Below are 16,078 nucleotides of genomic sequence, written 5' to 3' on the forward strand. Positions count from 1 at the left end.
ATATATGTATATATGTTTCTTTACTTATTGCCTAAAATAAGTAAGTATACTTAACTTTATTAGATTTGGGTATATAATTTATTTCCAATTTTTAAGACTTTTCAATTAATACACTTGCTTTTACAAATTGATTCTAGGGATCAATATAGCTTATTTTAGAAACAGTTAATTAAATCTAATTTTTGAAACATATGAAAATAATCTCTAAGTTTTAAAATAAGGAAATTTTACTTTCATAAAACTGTGCCTGTATGACTTCAAATGAAAGTCTTAGTGAAATTATGTTTCAAGGCACAATTTTTTTTTTTTTTCCTGCTGCTGCTGCTGTTAAGTCATTTCAATCATGTCTGACTCTCTGGTGATTTAAAATTAATATTCCTGCTACCACTATTTTGACTCAGCATAGTTTTACTCTCTATTCAAAAGCTTTGCATGGACTTTTAAACAAACAGAACTTTTATCATCTCTTCCCTATAGCACAATAGCCTCCATACTTGGTATTTATTTATTTTATGGGTTCCTCTGGTAGCTCAGATGGTAAAGAATCTACATGAGGAGCTGGAGATTTGAGTTCAATCTCTGGGTCAGGAAAATACCCTGAAAAAGGAATGGCTACTTATTCCAATATTCTTGCCTGCAGAATTCCATGGATAGAGAAGCCTGTCAGGAGTCTCCTACAGTTCATAGAGTCTCAAAAAGTTGGCCACAACTGAATGACTAACCCACATAGAATACATCAGAAAAGAAAGGTTGAAAAGGCAATAATCTATGTACATATCTCAATTTATCACAATGAAGAGTTAAATTCAAAGAAAGAAAAAGATGATTCTTTAAATTTTTTAAATTAATATTAAAACCAAGCATTACTACTAACTTCTGTAATTGAAAAATCTTTTCTAAAACCCTGTTTTAAGCTAGAGGATTACATAAAATTTCTATTTTAAAAGTTCTGGCAAAATTTATGTACTTGATTATGATACCTAAAAATTTTTATAATCATGACATTATTTGAAACATGCCTGTGTTACTTAAAATGGATAACCAACAAAGATCTACTATATAGCACAGAAAGCTGTGTTCAGTATTCTGTAACAACATCAGTGGGAAAATAACTTGAAAATAAGTTTTATATATATCTGAATTGCTTTGCCTTACACTTGAAAGTAATGCAGCACTGTTAATCAACTATACACCAATATAAAGTTAAAAAAATTAAGTTATTATGTAACAAAAAATATAAATATTCTTCTGTCATAAAATTAAATAACATTTATTATGAACTTGGCTTCTACCTCCATCTGACTGTTACAATTCTACCCAGATGAGAATAAATAAGCTCAGAATAATAGTGGTCTAAGTACAAGTGGTCTAAGTACAAGGGGTCCAAGGCAAACCATTCAATATCACAGTAAACCAAATCTATGTCCCAAGCAGTAACACTGAAGAAACAAGTTGAATGGTTCCATGAAGACCTACAAGACCTTTTAGAACTAACAACCCCAAAAAATGTCCTTTTCATTATAGGGGACTGGAATGCAAAAGTAGGAAGTCAAGAAACACCTGGAGTAATAGGCAAATTTGGCCTTGGAATACAGAAAGAAGCAGGGCAAAGGCTAATAGAGTTTTGCCAAGAGAACCCACTGGTCTTAGCAAACAACCTCTTCCAACAACACAAGAGAAGACTCTATACATGGACATCACCAGATGGTCAACACTGAAATCAGATTGATTATATTCTTTGCAGTTAACATGGAGAAGCTCTATACACTCAACAAAAACAAGAAAGGGAGCTGACTGTGGCTCAGACCATGAACACCTTGTTGCCAAATTCAGACTTAAATTGAAGAAAGTAGGGAAAACCACTAGACCATTCAGGTATGACCTAAATCAAATCCCTTATGATTATTCAATGGAAGTGAGAAATAGATTTAAGGGCCTAGATCTAATAGATAGAGTGCCTGATGAACTAAGGACTGAGGTTCATGACATTGTACAGGAGAGAGGGATTAAGACCATCCCCTTGGAAAAGAAATGCAAAAAAGCAAAATGTCTGTCTGGGGAGGCCTTACAAATAGCTGTGAAAAGAAGAGAAGCAAACAGCAAAGGAGAAGAGGAAAGATATAAGCATCTGAATGCAGAGTTCCAAAGAATAGCAAGAAGAGATAAGAAAGCCTTCTTCAACGATCAATGCAAAGAAATAGAAGAAAACAACAGAATGGGAAAGACTAGAGATCTCTTCAAGAAAATTAGATATGCCATGGGAATATTTCATGCAAAGATGGGCTCGATAAAGAACAGAAATGATATGGACCTAACAGAAGCAGAAGATATTAAGAAGAGGTGGCAAGAATACACAGAAGAACTGTACAAAAAAGATCTTCACGATCCAGATAATCACAATGGTGTGATCACTGATCTAGAGCCAGACATCCTGGAATGTGAAGTCAAATGGGCCTTAGAAAGCATCACTACGAACAAAGCTAATGGAGGTGATGGAATTCCAGTTGAGCCATTTCGAATCCTGAAAGATGATGCTGTGAAAGTGCTGCACTCAATATGCCAGCAAATTTGGAAAATTTAGCAGTGGCCACAGGACTGGAAAAGGTCAGTTTTCATTCCAATCCCAAAGAAAGGCAATGTCAAAGAATGCTCAAGCTACCACACAATTGCACTCATCTCACACGCTAGTAAAGTAATGCTCAAAAAACTCCAAGCCAGGCTTCAGCAATATGTGAACCGTGAACCTCCAGATGTTCAAGCTGGTTTTAGAAAAGGCAGAGGAACCAGAAATCAAATTGCCGACACCTGCTAGATCATGGAAAAAGCAAGAGAGTTCAAGAAAAACATCTATTTCTGCTTTATTGACTATGCCAAAGCCTTTGACTGTGTGGATCACAATAAACTGTGGAAAATTCTTCAAGATATGGGCATACCAGACCACCTGATCTGCCTCTTGAGAAACCTATATGCAGATCAGGAAGCAACAGTTAGAACTGGACATGGAGCAACAGACTGGTTCCAAATAGGAAAAAGAGTACATCAAGGCTGTATATTGTCACCCTGCTTATTTAACTTATATGCAGAGTACATCATGAGAAACGCTGGGCTGGAATAAGCACTGGCTGGGATCAAGATTGCTGGGAGAAATATCAATAACCTCAGATATACAGATGACACCACCCCTATGGCAGAAAGCGAAGCGGAACTAAAAAGCCTCTTGATGAAAATGAAAGAGGAGAGTGAAAAAGTTGGCTTAAAGCTCAACATTCAGAAAACGAAGATCATGGCATCTGGTCCCATCACTGCATGGGAAATAGATGGGGAAACAGTGGAAATAGTGTCAGACTTCATTTTTTTGGGCTCCAAAATCACTGCAGATGGTAATTGCAGCCATGAAATTAAAAGACGCTTACTCCTTGGGAGGAAAGTTATGACCAATCTAGGTAGCATATTCAAAAGCAGAGACATTATTTTGCTAACAGAGGTCTGTCTAGTCAAGGCATTCTTTGGAAGGAATGATGCTAAAGCTGAAATTCCAGTACTTTGGCCACCTCATGTGGAGAGTTGACTCTTTGGAAAAGACTCCGATGCTGGAAGGAATTGGGGGCAGGAAGAGAAGGGGACAACAGAGGATGAGATTGCTGGATAGCATCACTGACTCGATGGAGGTGAGTTTGAGTGAACTCCCGGAGTTGGTGATGGACTGGAAGGCCTGGCGTGCTGCATTCCGTGGGGTCGCAAAGAGTAGGACACGACTGAGCGACTGAACTGAACTGAAGTACATATTATTAAAATGATTAAATAGAACAAAACTTGTTGTGATCACCACATCCTTTTTCAGCTGTTACTCTCTCTGCTCTCATTTGCTCCTCAACTTCATGTGCAAACTAGCAAAAAAAAAAAATTGAAACGTTTTCTATACTCAATTTCTTTCTGCACTGCATTTTCTTTCATTAACATCTGAAGACCCTGGGATATGACAAATTAAAATATTGCCTTGAAAGTGGCACTTTGAACTTTTGTCACCATAACCATGGGACATAGCAATTTTTGCTTTTCCTTATGTATGCAACATATGCCATTTTTAACAGCTTTGTCTCTCTTAAAACTTTTATTTTCCATAATACAATACCACATATCTTGGTTTTTCTATTACCTTATTTAGCCCTTTCTTCTTTTTTTTTTTAAACCTAAATACACGTTTTTGTCCATGTCTCTATGTTCATTCAAACAGTAAAAAAATATATATATATTTTTAGCATTACTCTCTTCCTAGAACTGGTTGTACTTTGTGAATAAAGCAGTTATGTTTTCTCTCGTCACTGAACCTATACCCTACTGAGGTAGAAAAATAAAATCAAATAAGTAAATAGATATATGAAATATATTGTGATACAATGATAAAGTGATACTGCTGTAATGACAGGATAACATAGAACATATTTAGGGTAATCAGAGACAGAATTTTTAAAGAGGGTCTAGTGAAAGTGACCTGAAAGATCCAGGTAAGTGTTAGTGGTGGTAGAGGACAGAGAACCTGCTCTGGAAGGCATAGTCTTTGCAAAGGTACTGAATTGTATTCTTAGAGGCCACCAGAATGTGGTGAACAAGGGTGAGAGTGATAAGACGGGGTTGGGAGAGATTGGTGAGACTGATGAGTCAGGGTTGGGAGAGATAAACAGAGATATGATGCTGCAAATGCAGTTCACTCTTCCACTTATCACATCTTCCTCTCCATTTGTTTGTTAATGATCATCAAATCCATATAGAATCAGTCCAGATTTTAAGAAAGACCTGATCCGGGAATAATATTGAGAGCTTATATATGTTATTAAAGCCATGAGGCTGGAAGAAATAACAATACAATGAAAGAATGACTGTAAAAAGAGAAGAGGGTTTGGTAATATTTATTGTTCTGCAAGATGAGGAGGAAAAACTGGCCAAAGACACTTGAGAAGAAGCAAACAGATGGGCCAGAGGCTAACCAGTAGAGTGTAGTGTCCTAGCAGCCAAATGAAAAATGTGCATCAAGGATAAATGCTGATGAAAGTCTAGCTAAAAACAAAAAAGCAAACTGTTCATTATTTTTAAATATACAGTGAAGATCATTTGAGCAAAGAGATAAAAAGGGAGATGTGTTATCTATCTATCTTGTTAAGGCATTTTGTTGTCAAGTGTAGCAGAGAAATATGCCCATAGATATAGAGTTTAAAGGTCTCAAGAAAACAATACTTTTGATGAGAGAACCAACATGTTCTTATGTGATGTTATATTAGACAAAGAAGGATTGATGTAGAGATAAAACAGAATATTAATTGAGAGATATTCTAAATGATCTAGTATACAAGTTGAAGGATAGAGACATGGATAACTTAACACATTGCAAAGAATTTTTAAAATGACAAGTACTAAAAACATATCAGCTACTATTCCTATATTATATTTATTTTCATGACTAAGATTGGTTGGTGCAAACTCCCTATTTTGAGAAAGACAGAGAGAAAGAAAAAGGTAGACCACATAGTGGTAACCAATGTCAATAGGACTCTATGCTTCAGTCCCCTGACCCCTATGTATGTCCAGATGCATATATGAAAGGGGTTTTCTGAAAAAAAAAAAAAAAAAAGAAAGAAAGAAAAGAAACAATCTATATATAAGTAATCTCAGACCTGTTGCACTCAAGTGATTGATAAATTATGCTATCGTGATGTCACCAAAAGCACTTCATGATAAACGCAATTTCAAGTGGATCAGCTGTTCATGCTGAATTTTCTCCTGTAATTATGCCAGGCTTGCTGGCATTAAGAAAAGAGTGGAGAAAGGTTGAAGTGTAGCATTTTTCCTTAGATATAGAAAAAAATCATAATTTCTAGTCATTGTGAACTAAATAGGAAATTGTAATACATCCCCAAAGATTTACAATTTAATTGCAAGTCTAAGAATGTCTTTTTTTTTTTTTTTTTTTCCTCTAGTATTTTGAAACTGGGACATTCTACATGCTGTGAACTTCTTGCTTTTCCTGTACCTTTATATTAACTACACTTGATTAAGACTCCTAAAACAATTTCCTGATTATTTAGTAGTTTGTTTTTGCTTAAATGCAAAGAAAGAAAAAAGCACATTTTCTAGATGTGATTATAATACCAGCATCAGTTTTGTATTTAACTAGAATGTATGCATTTAAAGGACAATTCTTTCCCCTTTAAGTTACAATATAAAAACTATTGTATCATGTAATGTGTTCTAAACTGGGGAGATCTGAAGGAAATAAAAGAAATAATTCCTGATTTTAATTATTTTAATACTTGATTAAGATTAAATACTTTACATAGAATTATAAAAACTCATGGGTCAGTTTATAATTAGATTCTAACATAGGTAAAATTTGTATCAGAGGTTTAAGGGCTACAGGGATTAAGACACAAAAGAACCAGCACAACCACAGAAATGCTGGCTAAGGGCACCCAACCTCTTCTGTGTGACCAGAGTAGATTTATACAAGAGTAAGCATTAAACCAGATTGTATTTGCCTTATCTAGATAAGATGAAAACATGAGCAAAGCCAAATATGTATTTATTTTCCCAATTGTTATCAAACTGCTTTGAAAAGTTATTATTACGGCCAATATTTGAAAATAGTCTGTATTTATGAAGATAATACTGTATAAAATCAATAAAATCATTCAATAAAAAGTATGTTATAAAACAGACAGCTGCCATAAGCAAAATGATAAACTATAGAATTATTGTTTAACAGTTATTTAAAATTTTTTTTTAGCTATTCATATGAAGAATTTTTGAAATTAAACCCAAATTTATTTTTTAAACTGCCTTATTTAAATGTACAGAAGAGAGAAAGTAGCATTGACATATATATACTACCATGTGTAAAATAGATAGCTAGTAGGAAACTGCTTGGAGAAGGCAATGGCAAACCACTCCAGTACTTTTGCCTGGAAAATCCCATGGATGGAGGAGTCTGGTAGGCTGCAGTCCATGGGGTCGCTAAGAGTCGGACACGACTGAGCGACTTCACTTTCACTTTTCACTTTCATGCATTGGAGAAGGAAATGGCAACCCACTCCAGTGTTCTTGCCTGGAGAATCCCAGGGACAGAGGAGCCTGGTGGGCTGCCGACTATGGGGTCGCACAGAGGCGGACACGACTGAAGCGACTTAGCAGTAGCAGGAAACTGCTAATATAACACAGGAAGCCCAGCCTAGTGCTCTGTGACAACCTCAAAGGGCTGGATCGGGGGTAGTGGGATGGAGGCTCAAGAGGGAGAGGATATATATATATATATATATATATATATATATATATATATATAACAGACAGAGAGATATGACTGATTTGTGTTAATGTAGGGCTGAAACCAATACAACACTGTAAGGCAATTGTCTTCCAATTAAAAATATGTTGAAGACATTTTACAGTACACATTCAGAAATATATAGTAGTTAACTTTTTAAAGGGTTTTCAAAACATTCTAGGTGTGGTCACTGGGGAAAAATCCGCTGGAGGAGGAAAAGGCAACCCACTCCAGTATTCTGATCTGGAGAATCCCATGGACAGAGGAGCCTGGAGGGCTACAGTCCATAGAGTAACAAAGAATCAGACATGACTGAGCAATTGATCACACAGGCACATGGTCATTGGACCAATAATTGAAAAATCTGAATTTTGAGATAAATAATATGCATCACAATTTGCTAAATCACTTAGGCTTTCTGTATTTTTTTCTTATGAAATGATATTAATATTATATATATTTGAGATGGCAAACCAACTGTGAAAATCTTAGAGAAGATATATATAAATCTTCTTTGTAGTACACAAGTACTAATCACTGAGCTTGTGTTACTTATCCATCTTTTTTATTCCCACTGAAGATTTTTTTCCTCTTTAATTAAAATAATTAACCTATATTTGGTGTTTAATGTGTGTCAGGCTGTTTGAGAGCCTTATGTGTATTATTTTCAGAAATACTAATATTTATCTTGCATTATCTTCATTTTTCCTACTGCTATTTGTACTTTATAGACAGGAGAACTGGTACGTGAATACTTTAGGCAATTTTCCCATATTAGACAGGAAGCATGTCTGACCCCAGCTTCTTTGACCTTAAAACCTGAATACAGAATCATTGTGCCATAAGGCCTCCCAGGATTCTGCACTTACAATACTCATATTTGAAATGAATTAAACTAATTTTGCAATTGAATTTGAGAACAATTGGGTTAAAGCTCTTCCAATGATTTGTTGAGTAATTTTAATTATTTTATATAAGGCTTTTCAAATTATAAATGGGATAAACCATGTTTCAATGCTTGAGAATCTAATAACAAGATGAATGACAGAACTAACTAGTCATTACTGGTCTACCTTATCTTGCCTGCGTGTGTGCTATGTCACTTCAGTCATGTCCTACTCTTTGCAACTCTATGCACTATAGCCAGCCAAGATCCCTCGTCCATGGGATTCTCCAGGCAAGAATACTGCAGTGGGTTGCTATTCCCTCCTCCAGGAGATCTTCCCAATCTAGCAATCGAACCCACATCTCCTGTGGTTCCTACAGTGCAGGCAGATTCTGTATCACTGAGCCACTGGAGGAGTCCCCACCTTATCTTACCTGGTGGTAACTCATGTTTTTGTCCTGAGTTTATCCTTGCTAAAGCAAATATATACAATCATGATGTTCATCAGTTGGTTATTTTCATTTGTTTCTCATTTTATTGAAATAAAATGATTATTTTATGTCATCTTTTTGTTCACAGAATACAAATACCCTTAAGTGGCAATAGATTTAGATCCAAATTCTTTTTTCTCAGATTCCTTCACTTAGACACATAGTCATAAAAATGCTAAATATTATTTATATTATTTTATATTTCTTGATACATACAACTATACATTGAGAGTATATTATGCATATTTTCTTTCCAAACACATTTTTCCCCTCTGTAACTACCATTCATTCAATCATTTTAGTTTTCTAAATCCATTTTAACTCACAATTCAGATTAGTGTTAAGTGTACCTCCTTTCACTTTTTTGACATTTTCTTCTATGAGTAATATGTATACATTTTAAACATATACTGACATAACATAAGCACATATATATTAATACAAAAGGTTTTTGGTTATTAATTACCTTCTAGAAATGAAATATACATAACACAAAATTATCATCTTACTTTTTTCCAGCTTAATAATATATCATGGACAATATTTTGCTGTTAGCTGGTATATTTTGAAAAAAATTTTTTTTACTAATTATTTTTAATGATTGCATAATATCCCATTGAGTGGATGTACCCTATATTTTCAGTCTTTCCTCTGTAGATAGATTTAATGGGGCATCTTTCCTCTGTAGATAGATTTAATGGGGCATGAAACAACAGACCAGTTCAAAATTTAGAAAGAAGTATGTCAAAGCTGTATATTTTCACACTGCTTATTTAACTTATATGCAGAATATATCATGTGAAATGCCCAGCAGGAATTAAGAATGCTGGGAGAAACATCAACAACCTCAGATATGCAGATAATACCACTTTATTGACAGAAAATGAGGAGAAACTAAAGAGCATCTTGATGAGGGATAAAGAGTAAAAAACCTGGCTTAACCCACAAGATCATCACATCCGGTCCCATCACTTCATGGCAAATAGATGGGGAAATATAGAAACAGTGGCAGATTTTATTATCTTGGGCTCCAAAATGACTGTGGACAGGGTCTACAGCCATGAAATTAAAAGACCATTGCTCTTTGGAAGAAAAACCATGATAAACATAGACAGTATATTAAAAAGTAGAGACACAACTTTCCTGATAAAGGTCTGTATAGTCGAAGATGTGGCTTTTCCAGTACTCATGTATGAATATGAGAGAAGGCTGAGCACCAAAGAACTGATGTTTTAGAACTGTGGTTCTGGAGAAGAATCTTGAGAGTCCCTTGGGCAGCAAGGAGGTCAAACCAGTGAATCCTAAAGAAATCAACCCTGAATATTCATTGGAAAGACTGGTGCTGAAGCTGAAGCTCCAATACTTTGGCTACCTGATGTGAAGAGTCAACTCACTGGAAGAGAACCCTGATGCTGGGAAAGATTGAAGTCAAGAGGAGATGGGAGCAGCAGAGGATGAGATGGTTGGATGGCACCATTGATTCAATCAATGTGAGTTTGAGCCAACTCCAGGAAACAGTGAGAGAGGAAAGCCTGGCATGTTACAGTTAATGAGGTCACAAAGAGTAGGACATGGCTTAGCAACTAAACAACAAAATTGAAATAGTATTGCAATAAATACATTTTATTTATATCCTTAGCTGTTTTTTTTTTTTTTTTAATTCTTCCTGATAGATTCCCAGGTGCAAGATGCTAGAAAGAATAAGTATGTGCATCTTATTTCTAAATCACCTTGACAGATTGCTTTACAGATGCTACAACAATTTTATCTATCAATCAACAATGTGTAAAGCACTTTATCCTGATTCTCCAACAACAGGACATTTTACTCTTTAAAATTTTTCCAGGTCAGGAATTTTTCTAAGATCTGCCAAGATATGTATCTTTTTCTCATCAATTCCTTCTAGCATGAGATGAGTCCTTTCAACCTGCAGACTCAAGTCTTTCTTCAGCTCCAGGGTATGTTCTACTGTTTGCAGAGTATTTGTTTCTCTGTCGTCCATTTCCTTGTCTCCTGATTGAATTGCTATTATATACAACGCTAAGCATTTGGGTTTATTACTTACCTTTTCAAATGTCAGTTTTCATTTTTTTTTTCCTGACATTACTTTTACTACTTTTTTCCTGAAGCCATCTAATTTAAGTATTGCTATTGACTCTGTGAAAGAAGGATATTTTTTTTTTTTTAATGAGGGAAACAAATAAGCAATTTATGCATTTTATTTTATTTTTAAAATTTTTTAAAATATAAATTTATTTTATTTTTTCTGAGGATTATGGCATGGCTATTTTTTTTAATTTTATTTTATTTTTAAATTTTACATAATTGTATTAGTTTTGCCAGATATCAAAATGAGGTTAAGATGGATTTTTTTTTTTTTTTTTTTGAGGTCCGGAGAACCTTCTTAGATTTCAGTTCAGTTCAGATCAGTCACTCAGTCGTGTCCTACTCTTTGCGACCCCATGAATCACAGCATGTCAGGCCTCCCTGTCCACCACCAACTCCTGGAGTTCACTCAGACTCACATCCATTGAGTCAGTGATGCCATTCAGCCATCTCATCCTCTGTCATCCCCTTCTCCTCCTGCCCCCAATTCCTCCTAGCATCAGAGTCTTTTCCAATGAGTCAACTTTTCGCATGAGGTGGCCAAAGTACTCAAGTCTCAGCTTTAGCATCATTCCTTCCAAAGAAATCCCAGGGCTGATCTCCTTCAGAATGGACTGGATGGATCTCCTTGCAGTCCAAGGGACTCCCAAGAATCTTCCCCAACACTACAGTTCAAATGCATCAATTCTTCAGCGCTCAGCCTTCTTCACAGTCTAACTCTCACATCCATACACAACCACAGGAAAAACCATAGCCTTGACTAGACGGACCTTTGTTGGCAAAGTAATGTCTCTGCTTTTGAATATGCTATCTAGGTTGGTCATAACTTTCCTTCCAAGGAGTAAGCATCTTTTAATTTCATGGCTGCAGTCACCATCTGCAGTGATTTTGGAGCCCAGAAAAATAAAATCTGACACTGTTTCCACTGCTTTCCTATCTATTTCCCATGAAGTGATGGGACTGGATGCCATGATCTTCGTTTTCTGAATGTTGAGCTTTAAGCCAACTTTTTCACTCTCCACTTTCACTTTCTTCAAGAGGCTTTTGAGTTCCTCTTCACTTTCTGCCATAAGGGTGGTATCATCTGCATATCTGAGGTTATTGATATTTCTCCCGGCAATCTTGATTCTAGCTTGTATTAGACTTCAATATTGAGTGCTTTTTCTTTCATTTGTTGAAGTTCTCCCCTGAAAAAGGCACAAGAGACTCCATCTTTTACAAAGATCTCTTCTAATTCTTATTCTTCTTGAGCTTTCTAGCTACAGGATTATACTGTGTTGGTATGATTTACTTTACAAAAATGTTAAAAAGCATCAAATTTTATAAAGTTTAATACAATGACTAACTGCATCAGCATTACACATTTTCAAGTGTTTGTCATGTTTATTTCAAATCTTGGTTTTCTTTTTAAGAATAGACATAAATATTTTTTCATATTTTGTCTTAAGCCTCATCTTTTGTCCAAAAGTACAGGAAAAATCATTTCTAAATTTGAAGTTTATCATTTGTGTATGTTGTGAAATAATTTTATTAAATAACTAATGATCTCAAATAGTATATGTTCTTCTTTGGTTAATTTTTTCATCATATGTATGTGTATTTACCACATTGTAAACATCATTGCCAATTTTTTTTGGAACCTGAGGTTTATGTATGTCATTCCACTTTCAGTAATTTCAATCTTTTCATCATTTGAGTTTCAGTTCAGTTCAGTCACTCAGTCGTGTCTGACTCTTTGCGACCCCGTGGACTGAAGCATGCCAGGCCTCCCTGTCCATCACCAACTCCTGGGGTTTACTCAAACTCATGTCCATTGCCAATGTTGCCATCCAACCATCTCATCCTCTGTCGTCCCCTTCTCTTGCCTTTAATCTTTCCCAGCATCAGGATCTTTTCAAATGAGTCAAGTCTTCGCATCAGGTGGCCAAAGTATTGGAGTTTCAGCTTGAACATCAGTCTTTCCAATGAATACCCAGGACTGATCTCCTTTAGGATGGACTGGTCATATCTCCTTGAAGTTCAAAGGACTCTCAAGAGTCTTTCTCCAACACCACTGTTCAAAAGTATCAGTTCTTTGGCACTCAGCTTTCTTTATAGTCCAACTCCCACGTCCATACATGACTTCTGGAAAAACCATAGCTTTAACTAGACAGAACTTTGTGGGCAAAGTAATGTCTCCATACCAGAATAATATACAAATTTAGATTGCTACCAGTGTTCTGCTAATATAAATATATTTGCAATGAGTATTTTCTAAACGTTTCCTTAGGTACATCTATGAGACATTCACTAGGAGATTATACCTTAAAGGGCAATTGCTTGGTTACAGAATATGGGCAATTCCAACTTTACTAGATATTGCTGGCCAAATTGCACTATAAACTACTTATACCAAATACATTCTGACCGGCAGCATGTGAGAATGCCTATTGTTCCATCTCACTGCCAGCAATTCTTGTTTCCATTCTAACTTTTGCAAGTTTGATATTTGTAAAATACTATTTCATATGAATTTCAATTGGGATTTTTCTAATAACCAGTGAGTTGAGTAATCTTCCTGTGACTTACAACTACTTGAGTAGTTTTATCCTTTGTAAATCCTTTATGCAATTCAATTTACAATATTTTCTGTTATATTTTAGATGTGCACCTTATAACAATTGTTTATTCAATATCACAACCAATATTTTAACATGTTTTATAATGCTGTGTTGTGTTCATCAATATTTTAACATGTTACTCATGAGTAATTTTATAATAATCCTTAGTTATTCATACTTACAGCTTCAAGTCCTCTAAATAGTGTTAGGACCAGTCCTATTTCAGATAATTTGCCTTTTAATTTCCAGGTTTACCACCAGCATGATACTTACTTTATTTTTAAACTTCACTTACTTGTTGAAAATAATGTTTATTTTATTATCAATTGTACACATTTCAGTGGGGATTTCTTTTCTTTTTAAAAATTTCTCTATATTACCAAGATTAGGAGTATATTACTTGTTGATCTGAATTCATAGGAGTTCAGGATAACCTGCTAGATGACCTAGAAAGCACTTCAGACATGGTCTAAGCCCAGCTGAGCATATATAGTAGCAGGAAAGTTTTCAATCCTTTATGAAGGTAACAGGAAAAAGTGTACTTACTCACCAATCTTAAATTTGGGTATTTGTTTTGGTTTTTGAGATTGGAGAGGACTTGGTCCATGCATATATGCTTCTGTGTATCTTTCTTGGATCAGGGATCCGTATAAGCCAGACTCTTTCTCAGTCATACTCTTATGGTATTTCCTCCAGGAATGGGCCATGCAGGATACCAGATTCTCATTCTATGTTAAAGAAAGTGAGATAACACCATTTTAGTTATCTCTGTCCATGCCTTATTCTTCCCTGGAAATCATGACTACTTGACTTGCTGGTACTGAATGGATTAAACTGCCACTATCATAGAAATCTTAGTAAGATTTCATTTTAATGTGATATTTTAGACATGTGGAATTGTTTTCCAAAAGATAAAAATTGTGACACAAGTCATTATTTGACTTTTTGCTTTCTCAACTATTATAAAACACATAGAAAAGGTATTTTGATATGCATGGCAATTGAAACGTCTAATTCCCAAAGTAACTGAGTAGAACAATAACATGGCAAAAATAATTCTTGATAGTTTGATGTGAGTAAGAATTAAGTTATAAGGACTCAAACAAATACCTAAAGTGTAAGAATTGGAATTTTATTAAAAAGAAAAAAAATAACTACATAGTTAAGTTAGAATAATTTACAACATAGCTTGGAAATTTCAGCTTAACCCAAGTTTGAATAAGCACAGGCTACAATAAAGCATGAGTTTTGAAGCCCTTGAGTTTAAATCATTGGCTCTGTAATATTGATAACCCAAGAAAATAACATTCTCAGTCCTAGTGTGTTGATGCTTGTCTGGTGGCTCAGACATAAAAAAATCTGCATACTATTTATATTATTGTGAAGTCGCTCAGTCATGTCCGACTCTGTGTGACCCCATGGACTGTAGCCCACCAGGATCCTCCATCCATGGAATTTCTAGGCAAGAGTACTGGAGTGGGTTGCCATTTCCTTCTCCAGGGGATCTTCCCAACCCAGGGATTGAACCTGGGTCTTCTGCATTGCAGGCAGATGCTTTACCGTTTGAGCCACCAGGGAATCACACATTTATGTTATATAATAACCACTTAAAGCATAGCTTCTGGCATTTTTTTTTCAGATCAGAGTATATAAAATAATTTTACATTTGAAAAAATAATTTACAAGCTTAAAAATTTATTGATGATTCAGGGCTAAGTTTGCTGTCAGTTCTTGAGTTCTTAGAAGATGTCAGAAGCTATGCTTTAAGTGGTATTTATATTACATAATACCACTTATATAATATTTATAATATAATACCAATTATATAATATTTATATTATATAATACCACTTAAAGCAGATATTTATATTATATAATATCACTTAAAGCAGGTATTTATTATATATAGTACCACTTTGATGCTAAAGCTGAAACTCCAGTACTTTGGCCACCTCATGTGAAGAGTGGACTCCTTGGAAAAGACTCTGATGCTGGGAGGGATTGGGGGCAGGAGGAGAAGGGGATGACAGAGGATGAGATGGCTGGATGGCATCACTGACTCGATGGACGTGAGTCTCAGTGAACTCCGGAGCTGGTGATGGACAGGGAGGCCTGGCGTGCTGAGATTCATGGGGTCGCAAAGAGTTGGACACGACTGAGCAACTGAACTGAATTGAACTGAAAGCAGATATTTATATTATATAATACCACTTAAAGCAGGTATTTATTATATATAATACCCCTTAAAGCCTAGCTTCTGGCATCACTAAGAACTCAATAACTGACAACAAACTTAGCCCTGAATCATCAATTAATATTTAAGATTGTAAATTATTTTTTCAAATTTAAAATTATTTTATATACTTCTGATCTGAAAAAAAAAAAAAACAGCTTGAACATGTGGAAATTCATGTTTCATGTACTGTTGAAGCCTGGCTTGGAGAATTTTGAACATTATTTTACTAGCATGTGAGATGAGTACAATTGTGTGGTAGTTTGAGCATTTTTTGTCATTGCCTTTCTTTGGGATTGGAATTAAAACTGACCTTTTCCAATCCTCTGGCCACTGTTGAGTTTTCCAAATTTGCTGGCATATTGAGTGCAGCACTTTCACAGCATTATCTTTTAGGATTTGAAATAGCTCAACTGGAATTCCATCACCTCCACTAGCTTTGTTCGTAGT

At 35.2% G+C, this 16,078-nt stretch overlaps 1 non-coding gene across 1 annotated transcript; it reads right to left on the bottom strand.

Annotated features, from left to right (window-relative positions):
* Positions 1–14,901: 14,901 nt before the first annotated feature.
* TRNAC-GCA lies at positions 14,902–14,973 on the bottom strand. The gene has a single exon. It is a non-coding gene; the product is annotated as a tRNA-Cys (tRNA).
* Positions 14,974–16,078: the final 1,105 nt, after the last annotated feature.

Source organism: Bubalus bubalis, chromosome 13 (assembly GCF_019923935.1).
Source record: "Bubalus bubalis isolate 160015118507 breed Murrah chromosome 13, NDDB_SH_1, whole genome shotgun sequence".
Taxonomy (NCBI): Eukaryota; Metazoa; Chordata; class Mammalia; order Artiodactyla; family Bovidae; genus Bubalus; species Bubalus bubalis.